General features: G+C 37.0%; 1 protein-coding gene across 5 annotated transcripts in view; it reads left to right on the plus strand.

Annotated features, from left to right (window-relative positions):
• Pak5 (p21 (RAC1) activated kinase 5) overlaps positions 1-15,961 on the plus strand; it is a 342,537-nt gene that overhangs the window by 210,058 nt on the left and 116,518 nt on the right. Inside the window, exon 4 of one of the 5 annotated variants that reach the window (XM_074074352.1) lies at positions 10,793-10,860. The exons of the other annotated variants lie outside the window; for them this stretch is intronic. The gene's annotated coding sequence lies outside the window, so the exon portion shown is untranslated. The remainder of the gene's footprint in view (positions 1-10,792; positions 10,861-15,961) is intronic. 5 annotated transcript variants of the gene reach the window in all.

The following is a 15,961-nucleotide window of genomic DNA, read 5'->3' on the forward strand; positions in this document are numbered from 1 at the left end:
ATATTCAGTATGCTAGAAAATATTTGTGAAAAGCATGGGACTAGGACTATGGAAAGGCAAGAGTAGGATTATAACTATTAAGACAAACTGTACTCAAAAAGAAAAAGTGTTAAAGTATTTAAAATGGGGGCTGGAAGGGGACAGTGTAGACTCTGAGAGATTAAGATTTTTTTGTTATTTAAATATTTTATTAATATATATAGTTGTACAGAGGGATGGATACATTGTGACATTTACATTTGTCTTTGTATATGCCATATACGTTAATTAGCTTTATATCCTCGATTGTTCTCTGTCATCTTTGCTCCCCCCACCCTTTTTAGAACAATTTCAACAGGTTTCTTTGTTCTATTCACCCTTTCCATATGCCCTCTCCCACTGGTACACACTCCTGGATAGGATCTGTGTTACCTTTCTGTCTTTCATTTTTAAAACGTATGATGATATCTTAGGGGGGATTTGCTTGATATTTCATACATTTATATGTTGTACTTTACCCAGATTAACCTTCCTATTACTTTTTTCTATCACCTTGATCCCCTATTCTTCAACAGATTACAGTGCATTGTGTTATATTACCTCCATATATAAATGCAAGCCTATGAATTTCTGTCTATCTGTGTGAAGATCTTTATATTGGGATCTTTACTTATCCTGTCATGTGGAAGCTGGTGTATGTTTTCTCCCTTTCTATCCTCAGATTTGAATCTTCCTTCATATTAAAAGGTTTTTTTGTTTTCATTTTTTATTATTGTGCTGGGTGGCACAACATTGTGGCATTTACAAAAGTTCTTACATTATATCATACTTGAATTCACTCCCTCCACCATTTTCCTTCATCTCTCCTCTCCCTATTCCTGGAATAGTTTCAACAGGTATCATTTCCCATTTACATTCGTGTGTACACAGTATGTGCAGCATATTCGCCCTCCTTCACCGTTTCCCCTCCTCCTCCCCACTCACACTGGTACCAAACTCCCAGACAGGACCTGTTCTGACCTCCTGTTCTTTGATTTTGTATAAGAAAAGAAGAAAAACATTTTTGGTTTTTTAAAACAGCCACACAGGGAGTTTCCTTGTGGCACTTACATGTTTATGTGTATTTTGGCCCAATCAGGTTCATCTCCTCTATCTTTTTCTTCATTCCCAGATTTTCATAGCTGATAATCTGATTTTGTCAGAGTAGGCAATCAAAATTCTTCATGGACAAACATTCAATATCCTTTTAGCTTTATGAGAGATGTAGTACGGAATTGCTATCTACAGTCACCTTACTTTGCAATACCACACCAGAGCTTCTTCTACATGCAACTCAAAACCCATTGATCAACTTTTTCCCATCTCACTCTTTCCACTATTCCTACCTGCCCTGATAGCCACTATTCCTCTCTCAACTTGTACAAGATCAATTTCTTATAGTCCACGTATGAGTGAGATTCTGCAATGCTTATCTTTCTGTGCCTGGTTTAGTTTACTTAAGACAATGAGCTCCGGTTCCTTCCATGGTGTCACCAAAAAAATTGAATTCTTCTTATGACTGAATAGTATTCCATTTTGTACAATGTTTATGTTTTTATTTATCAGTTAATTTTTTTTAATCCTCAGTGACTTAACACAAAAGGTGTTTATTTCTTCATACACCAGTTCAACACAGGAATTCCAACTCAGCAACCTTCCATGTACTGAGTCAGGAACAAGAATCTTTAGGGAGTTTTCCAGATCAGATAACTATTCTAAGTGACAGAGCTAGCTAGCAGAGTAGCTCAAGTGGTAGAGCACCTGCCTAGCAAGTGTGAGGTCCTTTCAAACCCTAGTTCCACTAAGTGACAGAGGCATGACTGAGCTCAAGCTGTCTTTTTTCCAAAAGCCAATGTGCTCTTCATAACCTGCAGCTGCTGCATCCAGCTTCCCTATAATCACAAACAACCCAAATTCCCAGTGTCTTGGCACAATAAAACTATATTTCTCACTCACTTACAGTTTAAGCAGAATGGGTCTCCTTGGCAGCCTTCCACATGCTCTGTCAGGGACCCAGGCTTCTGTGTTAAGGTTCCAGTCTCCCCTAGTCCTCAGAGAACTCTCTGATCAGCTGATGGATATGGAAAAAGTGAGAGCTAAGGATCAGTCAGGCAGGACTTGAGACAACTCAACTACCGTCCATGTTTTATTGGTCTGAACTCAATCACATGACCATGCCTGGCCACAAGGGAGGCTAGGAAATATAATCTAGCTATGTGCCCAGGAAGAAAAAGGGAAACAGTTTCTGTCACAATGTCATACCTCAGATTGATTGCATGTAAGAAGGAAAAGAAAGAAGTAGCAGCAGTAGGTCGATCCCCCAGCCTTCACAAAATCTCATAAGGAGTTAAATTATCTTCCTTTGGTCCTGGATTAATGGAAACTACACTGCTGCTTCCAACTTAGCTTTTTGAAATTTCTGAGAAATATAAATAATCTTCAACACAAATGAGTTAGTATATAGGAACTTCATTTCCAAGATAATTATTCACAGACTGGGAGATACGTATTTTTCCATTTCTTCTGAGAATAGAACCTGAGGCAGGAATCTAAATTGCAATGTGAGATATTTTGGGTTAAGCAGACATTTGAGAGAGTTTGTGTGAGTATTTGAACAGCATTCCTAGGTAGGTTTGTGCACTTATCTCTGGAAAATTCTAACGAACAATATAAAATCACTACGGTTACTAGAAGAACAGTATCAACCTATTAGTACCCTAGGTTCTGATATTGCAAATTACTTAAGCATTAAGTTTTAAACCCTAGTACCCTAGTGTCTAGAATGGAGTGAAAGTAAATGCTAATCTTACAGTTTCTTTTGTCACACCCATAAAACTATCCCCTGAACTTGAACACAATTAGAAATGTTTTTCTTAATCCTTTAATTTTCCATATCTAGAATGTTGTTATTCTCAATGAATGAGGATCCACTTACAGTATGGCAACCATCTCTTTGCTCTGATCTTCGATGGGATAATGTAAGTCTATGTATGAATGCTTACCAATATGTTGGGAAACTTCAGCAGGTTTCCCATTTCTCCTAAGTTTTTTGTAGTCTTAATATTCAAATTTTCATTCCCAACACTAATAAGACCACTGAAATCACAGTTCAGTGTAGCAGACTTTTGATGTCTACGTTTTGCTTGGCTTCCTCTGTGTCAGTAAATACCTTGAAAAAAAATGAAGCTCAGAATGTCAGACTCACCACATGTAATCCCCCATTTTCTCCAAGATCATCACCTATCAAGTTTTGGCTGCCTTAGCTCTATGGCATCTGGGAATGTAATTTAAAAACAAATTTTCAAGCTAGTCTTATTGTTGTAGATGGAAGTATTTTGTACCTCTTCAGATGGTAGAATGACATCTCTACAGCTCTGAAAGGAAACCTAAGACTCTACATACAGTGGAGAGCACTTCAAAAGTTAAAGCAAAATAAAGATGTTTACAGACTAAGAAAATCTAAGAATATTTTTCACCTGCTTACCTATAATAAAGGCAGAATTTTAAGCAGAGAGAGAATTAAAAGGGAAACACATACTTGGAGAGGAAATCAAATATAATACCAACTATGTAAAATAATCTTAAAAGACTTTAAACTCATAAAGAATTATAAAATATTGTATAAATAAAATAGAGTGAACTAGTAAAATTACTACATATATCATAGAAAGACTCCAAAGAGATCAGTTCCTGTGTTGTTATCTCCAGGGAAGCACTCAGAGAACAGAAAAATAATATGTAATTTACCAGCTAATAGAGAGAGAGAAAAGGATGATTAAAAATACTTGATTGATACAAATAGCCAGAAAGCAGAGAAAAAGGAATATCAGACAATTGGGGAAATTTTTTAAAGCAAGATCGTTTATTAAAAAGCAACTAATATTATGTTAAATATAAAAGGACTACACATTTAAATGAAAAACCAAAATTTATGAGACTGTATTAAATAAAAAATAAATAGTAACCATATCCTTCTTCTAAGAAATCTTAAGTATAATGATACAGAGAGATTGAAGAAATAAAATTTAAAAGATATTTAAAAATAAAGAAGTGGGTACAGCTATGTTTGTATAAATCTAAAGTGGATTTTAAGGCAATAACCATTGTTGGAGATAAGATGATTAAAGAATGATTCCACCAGAAAGATATAAAATTATTAATGTTCATTTAGTGAATGATACAGCATAAATATGTTAGCAAAAATTGATAAAATTGAAAGGAGAAATAGGCAAAATCACAATTCTTGGTAGCTACTAAACCAAATGGTATACAAAAAGATTTGCAAAAATAACCTGCAGACTTGACTGAATTGACACATATGAAATGGTTCATGGAACAGTCACAGGATGCATAGTCTTTTGAAATGGGCATGGCATGTCTCCCAACACCCATTGTATGCACCTCTTAGGAACCTGGCCTCTGGAAAACTTTGTCTGGCAACACCCCTGCTCTGGTCTGGAGCAGACCTTATTGGTATTTAGGACTCATCCTCCTTCTATATGCTCAAAACTTCTTTCTGCAGGCAAAAGGTAATTTCTTTGGGGGACTTTCTCTGATCACAGGAACTTGCTGGGAGCACACACACTTACAGTTCCCAACCAATGAGCAATGGAAATTGTACATAAACCTCTATTTCCTTGTCCTGCATTTGGGACCACTCTGGAACACTATACCATCAACTAGAGACGCTCATCAGGGCTGAGTTTCAATTGCTCTTGGTGGTTGATAGAACAGTAATGTCGCCATTTCTAAATCGGTGGCCATTTTACACTCAAACCTCACTTGAGAAACTCCCAAGGACAAATTCCTGCACTCTAAGACAGCCCCATCCCCACGAGAGACTACCGTGCATGCACTAACTTCCTTAACCTCCCCCTTCTATAAAAGCCACGCCTGGCCCAGGTTCACTGCTATGCCATCTTTCCCCAGCCAGCCTGGCAGTGTGGGCCTGGCATTAAACTTTGCTTTATGAATGTGAGACTTTTCTGATGAGCTTTCTTTGTGAGCAGCATTTTTCCTAACAGTGGTAACCCACTAGAAAACATACCCTGCACTGGTTTTTTTCCTTGCTATGTCACTTCCTCACACTCTAATCTTGGCTCCTGGGATATCCCAAGTAAAAGACTTTCACCTGAACTCTTGTCTAAGAGTTCTCAGAGAACCTTAGATCTCTATCTCTGCCTCAGAGAACCCAAACTATGACAGTGCCCCATCTGTACTCCCTGCATAACTTTGACTTAATTTTAATTGCTCTTTGAGGGCAAGAACTATGTTTTTTCTCTGCATCATAGACCTTGACATAGTACATGACACTTAAGAAGTGCCAAATTAGTCCTTGGTATCCACTGTTTAATCTGTGAGTGAAGCTCAATTCAAAACTTACCATTAGCGTCTCTTATCAGGGCTGCCTGAACAGATCATTCAGGCACATTTTTAGAAAGAAAGAGGAGAAACGAGTCTGAACTCTTAGTAGGATAGTCCTGGAGCACATGCTATAGGGAGTATCCCTCAATATGCTAGAATGTCAAAAGAGCATTTGTGAAGATGCAAATGGAAGAAAGGCAAAGCTATTGAGATGCTGTTAAGTTTCCTGAGACAGGCTTTTGTCCATTGCAATTTTGCCTGGAGTCTTGCTTATAACATGAAGAGATGATTTTTTGTGTTAGGATTTACTTGAAGTCAATCAGGAATTTGATTTTAAGGGCAGCAGTGATGCTGGCAAATGAGAGTACTGTCCTGTACTCAGAAATAGTAATTGAAAGCAAGTGGGTTCTGCCATAACATTATGTTGTGCTCTATGTTTGTGCCCTGATTATTTATATTGCTTTATTAATCTATTGTTCCCAAGAAAATAACCCTTCCATGATTCCTTAAGCATCTTTTGAGTGTTTGCAATGTGACAAGTACTGTGCCAGGAGATGGAAGATGAAAATAATGGTGTTTATCATCCGGAGACATAAAGTATAATGGTTGAGTCAGACACACAGACTCAAAAATAAAATATACTAAAGACTGTAGATGAGGAATGTTCCAACACAATCTTACTAGCGGAAAGGAGGTATAATCAAAGTCTGCCTAGGAATATCAGCTAAGGCCTCTTCCAGCTTGCTCTTTCCAAAACGTTCTCAAAGGGCTCATTTTCCCACAGAGAGAAAATCCCAAGAGCTATGAGATCAAACTATGAAGTCATGAAAAAACAAGACTATTTTGGGGAAGAATAAGCATCTTGTTGTAGCAGAGGTATAGAGTAGGTAGAGAGAATTAATAGAAACCAAGGTTAGTGCAGAGTTTTTTCCTTCATTTGTTCCATGGGGTGAAGAGCTGATGAACCCGTGGGCTTCAGTCACCTTTAAGGTTATCAGAACATTGAAATTTTGTGACATGATAACAAATACACTTCTTTGTCAAAATATTAACAAGACCTAATGGTAAGCCTATGGCTACTGTAATGTTGACTAGTGTTGAGTGTAAGCAGTATTTCAAGAAATCTGCTCTATTCTCCTGTGATACGAACGTATTTGTGATTTTCATGAGTGAGTGTCACAGGTTATTGCTACAATTATGGTCTGTTGCCTACAAGCATAATTTAAGGAAAATAATCAATTTCCATTATTGGTTAAGAAATACAAAGTGAGAATGTTCCTGATAAGAACTCATGGATCTTCTGGATTGGGTTAAGACCCACAGGTGAGAAATTGGTTCATATACAAAAGTTAGACTTGGATCTACAACCAAATGGGAGCTAGTGAGTGTTTTCAATGGATGTGTGTTAATCATATATTTATCCCTATGACAAAGTAACTAAGATAATTAACTTATAAGGAAGAAAGGTCTATTTCAGCTCACAGTGTCAGAGTTTTCAGCCTTGTCACTTTGGGCCTGTGGCAGCACTGTATATCATGATGGGAACTTGTGACAGAGGACGTCTGTTTACTTCATGTTGAACAGGAAGCAAGAGACATGAAAGAGTTGAGTTCCAATATCACCTTCAAGAACACCCCTCCCAGTGAACTAACTTCCTTTCAATAGGCCCCACCTCCTAAAGGTTCCACCACCTCCCAATAGAACCAGCAACTGATGACCAAGATTTCAACACATGGGCCTTTGGAGGACATTTAAGATACAAACTATACCAGGAGGGACTGCCATGATCAAAATTGTTTTATAACTATAAATGTAGTCATACACAAGGCTCTCATATCTAAGGCTGCTGGCTACAGTATGTGGGGCAGGTAAAAGCTCAGACTGGAAAAGGAAGAGGAGGCAAATATCCCTGAGGGTTGACCACTGTGAGAATTTTAGCTTTGGCTCTTTTACTCCCAGTACAGAGTTTTAAGCTGGGCCTGGAGTGCAGAACTAGGATACAAATGTGATGCATCTTATTAGAATGTCAAATTACATTAGGTTTGTTGGAGACAACCCAAGAATGGAGGAAGACCTAAGCTTCATCTTAAAGCAGAATATATTATGAAGTCAAAGGCACTATCTTTACTGCTTTAAAATTTTAAGAGATGCCCCTCCCGACTAGGAAGTAGTGAAGAGGTCCGGTAGAGATGAACCAATGTGGGTTAAAATACACAAGTGCATGGAAGCAATGCTAGGAATCTCTCTTGTATAGCTATCTTTATCTCAAACCAGCAAAAACGCTATGTCTTTCTTATTATCTCTTACATTTTCTCTTCAACAAAATTGGAGAGTTAGAGGGTAGAACAGGTTCTGCCTGGAAGTGGGGGTTGGAGGAAGGTGGCCCAAACAATGTATACACATATGAGTAAATGTAAAATTGATAAAATTAAAAAAGATGCCCCTCCCAATATAAAAAGTACCATTCTGATGTGCCCATAGGGATGTAGTTCTCAAGAAGTATATTCATTTTCCTCTACCTTTAGATATTCTTCAATGGTAAAATGTTAGTCTCTACCACTATCAGTCATTCGGACCAACTGCTCTCTTATTATCACAATATCAGATATGCATTTAATGCATAAAACTGACCATGGTTCTGGGTGTTGTCATGCACTTCTATGATCCCAGCACTCAAGAGGCTAAGGCACATGGATTGAGAGTTCTAAGTCACCCTGACCTGGTTGAAAAACAGACAAACAACAGAAAAGTAGATACGTACGTAATACATGCATATTAAGTATCATAAAATCGATATAACTATGAACCCAATTGAGAACTAATTGACATAGTTCCTTTAAGTTGAATTATGACCAATCAAGTTGATTTTACATCAAAGAAAGCACTGTCCCATATGGATGTACGCATTTGTATGTGAGTGTGAGTACTATTTGCAATATTCTCCTGAAGACTTTCCTGTATTTTTTGCTGCTGAAAGTATACTTACACATTGAGAAAGGAATTCAGAACAGACCTATGTCTCTCTTTACCTTTCCTTTCCAACCATGTGTTCCAGAAAGCTGAAATTGAAACCATCCCCTTTTTTTTTTCAATTGACATCAATAATATTCACACAATTCTCAGGTATAAGGATCCTATTGAATACTCTCTGAATTTTATTTATGTAGAGAGTAATCATAGTTTATTAGGTCAAAATGACAAATTACTAATTTTTTAAATTATTGAATATGATTAGTTTATTATTCACATGGAAGATGTAGATTGATTCACTTCAGTAATTTATACACTGCTTAAGGCAATTTTGTTTCATTGTCTTACTTTACCAATGTACAATTACAGCTGCAAGGAAGTGTTAAAGAATTTGAAATTAAACATTGTTCATTAACAGCAAATTATCACCAGATAGTATTGTGACTAATAAAATAAGCAACATATGTGGTATCTGTTGATCAATTTGTTTATTATCTGTAAATATTTTTGAATGACTATATGGTTTGTTTTTCTCCTTTTAGAACATGCCTTCCTCTGGTAAATTTTAATTTATAAAATGTGGACTGAATAATGTAAGCAGGATGGGAAAGAAATGACAATTGAAGATAATTATTATTGATCTTTTCAAAGTCTTCACCATTCATTTGTTCAGTCAAATGTTAAACAAATATTCAAGAATGCTTACTCTATCCCATGCTTGTACTGTTGGTCCAGTTTGTTCTTTTTGTTGAAAACTGAAGCTTTTGTCACTGTGAAGTGTTATGATCTACATTCTGTTATCCTTGCATTGGAGAAGGATGTCTTTCATGCTTCTCTGAGAATTCAGTTGCTGGCTATGACTCTTTCCCTCTTTGTATTTCACTGTTTGTCACATGTATTTAGTTCCATGTACTCAACATTCTTCCAGGATCTCCATATCATGTAGAGTTCTCAATCTGTTGCATCTACTTTACTCAAAATAATACAAATGATTTTTAAACATACCATTTTCCCCTGGAAACCAGAGTTCCTACATAGCAAGAAGAGTGTAACAGATGTTGTAAATGTTCCCTGATCCCTCTTCCCGAACCTGTGTGCCATCTCCCACAGCCATGAGTGCTGGCTAAAAACCAGCCCACAGCTGGTCCCTTTCCTGGAGCATGACTCTTGGCAAATAGGAGCATCTCCACCCAAGATGCTTCTCTCACTGGCAAAGCCTGACCCAGGAGTACAAAACAGTGACTTCTTGCCTGGTAAGCAGCTAATCCTCCACACCTCCCTTCCTTTGATATTAGGCTGAGATAAGACACCATCTAAGACCACACCCATACTCTGCTCCAACTCTTGCCTACCTTGCTTCCCTGGGAGCATGTGCCTCAAATCCACCAAATGATGAGCACCCGAATTTCTGCCTCAGACTCTGCTTCTAGGAACCCAATCTAACAGAGTGAAAATCATGCCAGGTTTTGTCTTTATCCTCTGCCAGACCTGGGTGTCCTGATGCTCATGGCTTTCCTCATCTTAAAATATCATGTGCAGCATAACAAAGGACATCTCAACAATAATCCACATAAACAAGTGATGCCATAAGATTAAATGAAGATTTTGAAAAGTTCCTATTGCCTAGTGACATTGTAGCCATAGTAACATCAGAGCACCACGCATTATTCACATATTTATAGTGATGCTTGTATAAACAAACCTACTCTGTGTAGTACATGAACTATGTACTGTACAAAAGACTTGATAATAATAAATTACTATTACAGGTTTGTTTGCTTTACTATACTTTTAATTATTTTAGAGTGTATTTATTCTACTTGTAAAGCATGTTTACTGTAAAACAGTGTGCCCTGTGTGTCAGCAGCACCTCATAAATGTCTTGTTTACCTCATCTCTTGATTGCATCAAGACCACGTTGAATGATAGACCCTTTAGCTTTATGTAAGTCTGCTCTGAAATAGAGATGCATTTCTCAGACTGTATTCCTGTCATTAAGAGAATCATAACCAAAACAGACCCAATTAAGATTCAAATATCAAAGATTATTTAGTTGTAAGACTTACTAAGGGAAGGTCTCAAGGGGACACATGTAAGAAAGCATGTATTCTTATTCTTCCTTCTAAGATTGATCCCAGGCTCACCAACTCTAGGACCCACAGCATCTCAAGTTGTTTTTTGGTGGGAAACTAAGGAAATGCTTAATTCCATGTATGTCTATTGAATCTATGTATTTGAGTGAACAGAAACTTTCTCAGGTTAGCTCGGAAAAAGAGGTGAGAAATTATTGTTAGAACTCTGGGTCTCAATAATATCTAAAAATAGTGACCATAGTGGAAACAAATTTTGAAACTAAATCCTGTCTGGAGCTGAGATAATTGTGTTCTTCTTCTTGACATTCTCATTCTACTTCTGTGACTGGATTTTCTGGCTTCCTTAGGGCTTTTCTTCAGTCATAATTCCAAATTACATGGAGCTGTTTTGCTGCCCAGATCCTTCTATAGGACAGTAAGTTATGATGTATTACTTTGGTCTCATTTGCATACTAACTAGCAGAAACTCCCAGTTTTCTGATTCTAAAACCATGACTCTGATTAGCTCAGTTTAATTTTTCTCATTGGATTTAAGTTACTAATTGGCCAGTTTATGAATAGACTGTACTCTCAGGCTTCTGAGGGATGATGGAGGAAATCAAGAAGTGTACAACAATTAAAATCCCATTCAGTAGGACTATGAGTCAGGGAAAATTGTCCAGAAGAGTGTATGGTATACATGTCCCAAAACACTGCAATTCAGAATACTGATAAACTGGGAGTTTTCAACATGATAATTATAAGAACAAATAGTTGAAAATATTAGGAGGCAGATAAACAGCCACTAAATCAACCAGGTAAATTATAGGGGAATCATTTATACTTACTAACATTGTCTCAGATAATACATCAGGCTGCACAGACATACTATTCAATGTAGTAGCCACAGGTGGCTATTTAGATTTAAGAATATTATGTACTCATGTATGAAAATTGAACAATGAGACCTGAAACTGTTTTAAGAAGTGGGAAAGGGGATAAAGGAGAAAGATGGAGGAGGTCAATCTAAAATATATTATAAGCAGTTTTGTAAATGTCACAGTGTACCACCCCAAGTACAACAATAATATACTAATAAAAATTTTTCAAAAATTCTTCATCTGGAGCTTACAAAATAATTCTCCTACAGTTAAGTTTTGTTTTTGAAATTTGTGCCCTTCAATTTTATTTTTCTCCATTTGAAAAACCATTTGCTCTTGCACAGTTTGCTGCCTGATCCTTCCAGTCCCTCTGTCTTATCTCTTAGATGATGTTGTGTATTTGTAATTCTGTTAATAGACTCTCTGCTTGCTTCTATTAATCTGCTTTCTTCCCCCTGTACCAATACCACATAATAACCTGTGGTTGTAAAATACAGTGCATTATTGCAGCAATATATAACTTAATAAACCCTTTAAGATTAAAAAATAAGAATATTTGGGCTGGGGGCATAGCTCAAGTGCTAGAGCACCTGCCTAGTAAGCATGAGGCCCTGGGTTCAAACCCCACTACTACCAAAATTTTTTAAGAAAATTCAAATTAAATACAATTACAAATTCAGTTCCTTTGTCAATAACTACTCTGTTGACAAATACTGACGCACATCTAACTATTGAAAAAAGTTCTGTTAAACAGCCCTATGTTTAAAGATTATTGCTTTTGCTTCAGGGAAGATATTTGAATGGTTTGTTACTTTTTTAGTGTTTTTTTCCAATAAATATGATAATCAGCACACTTTGGGTCCCTTTCCTGGAAACACATTAAGGATGAGGTGCCAGGTTCCTTCCATCTGTTATAATAGGAAGGACAACTGGTATTTCGTAGTTATTTTGAATGCAAAAAGATGTCAAACACTAAAAACATGATGTGTCTGTCCCTGAGTGCTAAGATTTATCTCTTGACTATCTAATTCTCCCTTTTGTATGGGCAGTGGTTTTACACAGAGATGAACGGATAGAGGGAAGGGGAGGTGAGCATTATTCTTTGAGTCTTTTCACCTTAGCATCAGAAGGGACTTCCTGGGCCTCCTAGTGCACCTTTCCCCCCTAAGGCAGCAACTGCATTTGCTGTTTCTTTCTACCAGATGCAAACTGCTGTCCAAGCACCATCTGTCTGTATTTATATCCACTACCCACTTATGTGGGAAAAATAAATTTGAAGAAAGCTCACTCATGAACTTGAGGTTGAACAGATACTCATTTTTAATGTTTTTCTTTAAAATTTACTGTGTATCCACTATGTGCCAGCATTTTACACATATTTTATAAAATAACCATAAATGTTGATATATATCAGGCACTTACTAAACATTATGCATACTCACGGGTAGCATTGCCAGTGATTGTTAAGAATGTTTGCAGTAAAAGTGTCCACGGTAGTCATTTCTAAAATTGATACAGTCATCCCTAGGTTGCCTTCAAAAGCTGAGTTAATCCATCCGTGAGACCACTTCCAACATGACTTCTACAAGAAAATCCAGTTCTTTCTTCCTCTGTCTCCATTTCTCTCTCTTTATTCTTTCACTTCTTCCTTTCTACAACAAATTCTACATTCAAACTAGGAACAAAGCTCTCCCTGATCTAGCTTTCTGCAGGAAGTGGTAATTTTCATGGAAGGATCACATAATCTATGGCAGGAGCTGGACTCATTTTAAAGTCAGGGTTTCCTGAACAAGCACTTATGCTTTGCCTGTATTTCCTCTTGTAAGGCAAATCAGCAAAGAAAATTGGAAATAGCTGTGTGGCCATTTCTCTGGTCCCAAACCAAGAAAGATCCTCTGAGCCTGGATGTAGCTCAGTTGGTGATTCATAAAGCCCTTCTTCCTTTCCTTTAGAAAAACAAAATGATTTTTGACATATATTCCCACAAAAGCCATTAAGAGATATGTATTCAAATTTTAACCCAAGAAGAAATTCCAGTTTCAGGAGAAAAGAGTTTTAATTTGATTGCATCTAAATATAGAAAGCATATGTGAACCGCTTAAAAATAACATAATCACTTAAAATAGATGTAAAAAAAGAAACTTCAGTTTCAGATATTTCTAGAAGAATACTTATATATTTAACAATACTTTGTATATATATAAATATCCAAGAAATAAAAAGTAATAAGTAAATATAATGGTAATCTGAGTTCAACAGAAATTATTCTAAATATGTTTTATTAAGTGTAAAATACAAAGTAAGTCACTTTTTACCTCCAAAAAACAGATGTTGCCTTCCATATGAATATTTGCTGTGTGTTAAAATACTATTTTTACAACATGTGTAGTTAAAACTGCAACCATGCTCATGGAAAATGCCTTTTATTATAGAAATGTCTACTGATTTTGCAGTTAGCACAAGGTTGTATTTTGTGTTCCAGGATGATTTTAAAATGTCTGCTATGATTCTGTGGACCTAAGGAAAGGGAATCTTTTTCGTGAGACAGGGTCTCCTTATGAAGCCCAGGCTGGCTCAAGCTCATGTTCCTCCTGCCTCAGTTTCCTGAGTGCTGAGATTACAGGGGTGCCCCACATTCCCATGTAAGAAAGGAAATTTGAACATGCCAATTCTGGGCACTGACTGGCTGCTGAAAGTGTCACAGCTAATCTAGATGTGTGCTTCACCATGCCTTCTCCAGCAAGGGCCAACATATAAATAGATATATCCTTTTAGTTCTGCATTTTGGTAACTGTTAACTGCAGGTGCAGCTTCCCCAGATCATTTTAGCAGAACTGAAATTGTCTCAATCAATTTTTCCAGTAAGAAATTGTTTATTTATATCAGTCAAGTAAATTCATCCTCATGTCCAGGTAATTCAACTTCTGAAATTTGGTTTTGTTTACTGGTTGAAGCATGGTGCTAATGACAATGTACTAAAGTGTGAATCTCAGCAGGGCATGGATCTTCATACCTGTAATCCCAGCTAGTCAGGAGACAGAGATCTGGAGGATGGTGGTTCAAGGCCAGCCCAGACAAAAAGTTAGTGAGACCCCCCCATCTCAGCCAACAAGTCAGGTATGGTGGTTCACTTGAATAATTCCAGCTATGCAAGAAACAGGTGGGAGAATCACAGGCCAAGCTAGCCCTGAGCAAAAATGTAAGACTCTATCAAAAATATAAATAAATGAAAAATAGGACTAGGTGTGGTTCAAATGTTAGAGCACCTGCCCAGAAAGCCCAGGGCCCTAAGTTCAAACCGTAGTACCACCACCAACAACAAAACTGTGTAGTTCTCAATCTCAGAGTTCCCCTCTGATAAAGTTCATGGATTCCCTTTCCAAGTGGCCGATTACGATTTTTTTTGCTGGCCCATCCATTGTCTCCTCACCTAATTCTGGCCATTTTTCTTGGTCATAAGAGAGGACAGGGATAAAGAGGGAAGGATTTGTTCCTTCTCCCACCAGGAATGTGACATCTTGCTGGAGCAGGTAGATATCATCTTTGCATATAGATGCAGTGTTCTATTTCTCCTCTAGCTATGAAAGTTTTAAACTTGGGCAGGAATTGACACCCTTACTCCCACAGGGCTGTCAGCAGATCACAGAGAGAAAGGAGTGAAAACATGTGGTCTAAGATTTCCCTTGAAAAGATAAAAAACATTGACAGATATTTTTCATTGCTTTATGTTTGAGTTCTTCTCTCCTTTGGACCAGTTTTATTTGCTTTCAGTTTGAGATCAGAAGAGTACAGTTGTTTTCTTAGATTGTATCAGGGAACTGTGTATTTTAGATTCTCAGAAGTCTACAATACTTGATTACTCTTTTTAAAATGGAGTTCTTATTAAAAGCAGTTCTTAAAAATGGTCCTTCCTTCTTATAATGGCTCACATGGTTATCTAAGAAAACTCTCAAGTGTCCATTCTTCAGTTTCTAATCTACTTGATGTAGTTATAAACTGTATACCTAAGAGCAAATGCTCTTAATTCTAACAAATTTCTGTTTCTTAAGTGATAGGATATGCTACTAAATACTGGTAACCAGGAAAATTTTGAAAATATATTAACAGAAGCTTCAACTATTCATCGTTTTATAATCATGAATGCCATATGAAAATACATAAACATATCTGCAGGTATTCATGATAAGCTTTAAATTAGGAAAGGTTATGTTCCCATGTTGCTTATAACTATTGCTTATAATAAACTACTCCAAAATTAAAACACAGATGACCTAATAATGGCTCAGGATTTTGTGAGTGAGAAGTTTGGTTGAAGCAAGGCAGGTGACTCCTTTATTCCACATGCTATAAATATAGGGATCCCTCAGTAGTATGGAACTAGAAAATGGATCTCCTATGCCGTCTGAGTTAGCTTCACCTCTTCATGTGAACTTGATGGGAACATTTGGAAGGTTAGGTCAGCTGGAACGTGGACTTGAGCACCTCCTTATGGTTGAACTCAGTACTCCAAGGACATGTGTTCCTGAAGAAGATAAATGGCAGCTGCTGATCTCTTAAGAATTGAACCCAGAAATTAGCAGCCTGATTTAAGAGGAGAATTATGCTCTGCATCTTAATGAGAAGCCATGACACACAATTTGCAGCCATGTTTAATCT

Source organism: Castor canadensis, chromosome 5 (genome assembly GCF_047511655.1).
Source record: "Castor canadensis chromosome 5, mCasCan1.hap1v2, whole genome shotgun sequence".
NCBI lineage: Eukaryota > Metazoa > Chordata > Mammalia > Rodentia > Castoridae > Castor > Castor canadensis.